The following is a 4,381-nucleotide window of genomic DNA, read 5'->3' on the forward strand; positions in this document are numbered from 1 at the left end:
TATATATCTATTTTGCTTGGATGGCGGATTAATTGGTCCAACAAAATCTAGAGCCCATTTCTCGAAAGGTTCGATGCATACCTGTGGCTGTAGTGGCATTTCATTTGAAAGAGTTGGTCTCCCAGTTCTCTGACAACTGTCACACCTTTTAACATATTGCTTTGCATCCTTAAAGAGAGAAGGCCAATAATATCCTGATGAAAGGATTTTATAGGCAGTCCTCTTATCAGAAAAATGTCCGCCACAAGGTTCGTCATGACATGCTTTAAGGATGTCAGGCATCTCATCCTCTCGTACACATCTTCTGATCATCAAATCTGGCCCTGTTCTGAACAATTCATTAGAGATCCAAGAATAAAGTGAACTATCCTGAATGATTTTCCTTTTCTCATTAGGAAATAAATGTAAAGGTAATTTTCCAGTAACTAAATAATTAGCAATATCAGCATACCAAGGGGTTTTGGTAGTTACTGCAAACAAATACTCATCTGGAAATTTGTCCTCTACCGGAGAGTCCTCATTAGTGTTTTGGATTCTAGACAAGAAGTCAGCTACTGTGTTCTGCTTACCTGGTCGATCTAACACAGTTATGTTGAATTCCTGTAAAAGCAAAAGCCATCTTGTAACTCTACCATTAGTGACTGGTTTGTTCATGAGGTATCTAATGGCAGAGTGATCAGTGTGGAAAAAGGTTTCATAGCCGGTTATATAGTGTCTAAACTTGTTTATAGCATGAACAACGGCTAGAAACTCCTTTTCAGTAACAGTATAATTTAACTCAGTTGGAGTCAAATTCTTACTCGTGTAATAAATGGCATAAGGGATCAAATCCTTTTGTCCCAAAACAGCTCCTAAAGCTGTATCTGAAGCATCAGTAGAAATGTGGAAAGGGAGTTTCCAATTTGGACCCCTTAAAATGGGTGCTTCAGATATTCTAGATTTTAAAGCTTCAAAGGCAGATTGACATTCAGGATCCCACTTAAATTCACAATCTTTGGTAAGTAATTTGAAAAGAGGGGATGCTATCTTTGTGAAGTTTTCAATAAATCTTCTGTAGTAACCAGTAAACCCAAGAAAACTTCTAACATCTCTTTGGCAATTTGGAACAGGTAACTTAGAGATGACTTCTACTTTAGATCTATCAACTTTGATTCCATCTCCTGAAATATGATGTCCTAAAACAATCCCTTCAGTAAACATCATAAAACATTTTTCATGACTTAAAGAAAGATTTGTTTCCTTACATCTTACCAGTACTTTTTCCAAATTTGCCAAAGTTTCTTCAAATGTATTACCATAGACTGTGAAATCGTCCATGTAAACCTCTACACAATCATGAATCAGATCTGAGAAAATTCCTAGTACAGCCCTTTGAAATGTGGCTGGTGCATTGCATAAACCAAAAGGGAGTACTCGATAGGCAAATGTCCCCCAAGGACAAGTAAGGTGGTTTTGTCTTGATCTTCAGGTGCTACCTGAATCTGATTGTAACCACTAAAACCATCCAAGAATGAGAAATACTTTTTACCTGCTAAAGTGTCTAATACCTGATCAATAAAAGGTAGAGGAAAATGATCCTTTAAGGTTGCCTTGTTCAATTCTCGATAGTCAATGCAAACTCTCCATTTACCATTCTTTTTGGGTACTATAACCAAGGGAGAAACCCATTGGCTATCTGAAATGGGGTAAATGAAGTTTACCTTGAGCAATTTCTGAAGTTCTTCTTTCACAATTTCCTAAGATTTGGATTCATCCGTCTTTGTGGCTGCCTAATAGGTCTGCTGTTTTCTTCAATGTAAATATGATGAATACAAGTCTTAGGGTTGATTCCTTTCATGTCGGTATATTCCCATGCAAAGGCAGTGGAATGTTTTTGCAACAGTTTAGTTAATTCTTCTTGTTGTAGTCTTTCCAAGTTTTTGTTAATGTTTAATGTTTTTCCTGGAAAGATTTCAACTGAAGAACTACCAAACTCTTCCATTGAGAAGAGAGACATTTGTCTAGAGGAGAGATATTCAATATCTGCATCTAACTGGAATTGTGAAGAGTCATATTCTAAAGGTGCCTCAAAATTTTCTAATGTATTTAGAATTTGACTGTCCTCACTGATTTCAGAGATGGTTAGAACAGGTTGAAGAGTTTCCTCATCATTAATCCACTCATCTTCTCCTATTTCTGTTATTGCCTTTGCGGGAGGATACAAGTTGAATTTCTTGGTAGAATTACCATCTGATATATACATGTCTCCCGACCTACAACTTATGAAAGCATCAGCTGTGGCCAGCCAAGGTCTTCCTAAAATAAGAGGATGTCCTCCTAGATTGTTCTTGGGAGTTAAAATCATAAAATCAACTGGATACTCCCAAGAGTCTAGTGAGACTGGAATGTCTTCCAATACACCATCAGGTTTAATGATTGATCTGTCTGCAAGTTGCAGCAAAGTAGGTGTAAAGAGAAGATTAGGAAGTTTTAACTGATCCATGGTCTGTCTACTCATAATGTTGATAGCGGCTCCTAAGTCAATCAAAGTATTTGGATTTCAACCCCATTAATATGAGTTTTAACAATAGGGCTACCGGGATCTACATATTTTTGCATGGTAATTTTACCCATCATAATGTCTGCAATCTTTCCAACTAGATGTATCCTTTTTGTGTCTCTGGTTCTTTTTATTGTTTTTTTCAAACTCATCTCCTTTATTGTCTTTGCTAGAATGGGAATCTCTTTAATGGCTGTTAACAAGGGGATCTTGATACAGACATTTTTTAATTCATCTAGAAAGCTATAGTCAGGCAACCAAATCTGCTTCTCCACTCCTTTATCAATTTGCAATCTTTCAGGAAAAGGAGGAATAGTTGAAGATGTAGGTTGCTCTACTAAGGGAGTTGATTCTTTTTCTTTTTCTTTAATGCTTGGGTTTTGAAGGAATACTTCAGAACCTTTATTGGCTTTGAGAGATTCTTCCTCAGAAATGCTTGGTTGTTGAGTACTTGTAGAAGTTGGTCTAAGATTCTACCTGATCTGAGTTGGACCTCATTGAGAGGGACAACCATATAGGTAGGGAATGGTTGACCTTCCATAAGTGGTTGACCTTCCATCACATAAGCATTTTGAGGATTCCTATTATTGGGGTTTGGTTGAGGTTGAGAGGGAAGTTGATTTGGCCTCTGCTGAGATTGTAACAAGAGTTGAGAATTTTGATTTTGTGGAGGAGATTGTTGTTGAGGGAATGGTAATGACAATTGTTGACCTTGATTTGGAAGTTGGGGAGCTTGCTGATTCTGAAAGGATTGAGGATATTGATAGAATTGGGCAAATCTCCCATAAGGATTTTGCATTTGCATGCTTTGCAACCATGCTTGGAAAGGATTTTGTGGTTGTGACCAAGGTTGTTGCCAAGGATTCCAATTTGGTGGGGGCTGGAAATTCATAGAGTTGTTAGACCCTTGATTTTGCTGCCCCTGCCAAGGTTTCCTTGCAACAAAACAAAGAGATTCAAGCGTACTTGGATCTTCTTGAAAGACTGCTTTGAGGCCAGGGATTGAAGGACATTCCTTGGTCTCATGGGTTTCTGAGCAAATTACACAGGTTTCCACAACTTGTGCTTCCAAGGGACATTCCCTTAAAGCATGCTTCTTTCTACACTTCGGGCAAAAAATGGTCATAGCCTCGGCTTCTGCCTTTTGTTTATTCTGAATCTTAAGGGTATCAATTTGTTCACTAAGACTCCCTAAGATGTCATTTTTAAATTCATCTAGCATATTACCAATTTCAGCCCTACTCACTGATCCTGTTGCAGATTTATTTGCCCTAAGGAGAGAAGGATCTCTAGGCCCTTTTTGAGTTTTTGATTTGCCTCTTGAGAGATGGGTACATAGTTCTGCTATCTCACTGAGAGGAAGTTGAGAAATATCCCCTTTCCCCATCATGTTTAAGATATCTATCCACTCATCCCTAATGGCTTTTAATAAGAGGGCTTTTAAGGTCTCTTCATCCAAGGTGCTCATTTTTGCTCTTTTTTTTTATATTGAAATCTCTCAAGTAAATCTTCTAAGCTCTCATCTTCTTTTTGCATCATTTTAAAAACTTCTCCCTTATGATCAGTAGGCATACAATAGTCCAAATACCTATCCAAAAAGGTTTGTTTCATTTCATCCCAGGTCCTAATGGACTGAGTAACTAATCCCATGAACCATTTCAAAGCTTGATCTTTTAATGTTGATGGGAACAGTTTGAGTTTCTGAGTATCATCCAGATAGTCATAAGTTCGACACACAACTTCAAATTCAAACAAGAATGTTTCAGGGTCCTCAGTTCTTAATCCATGAAAATTTGGGAGGACGGATGGTGATATGTTTTTCATGGTGGCTCGGGAGTCCTC

The sequence above is a fragment of the Pinus tabuliformis genome, chromosome 7 (genome assembly GCF_031772625.1).
Source record: "Pinus tabuliformis cultivar Carrire ecotype Pingquan chromosome 7, CPIR1, whole genome shotgun sequence".
NCBI classification, from domain to species: Eukaryota; Viridiplantae; Streptophyta; class Pinopsida; order Pinales; family Pinaceae; genus Pinus; species Pinus tabuliformis.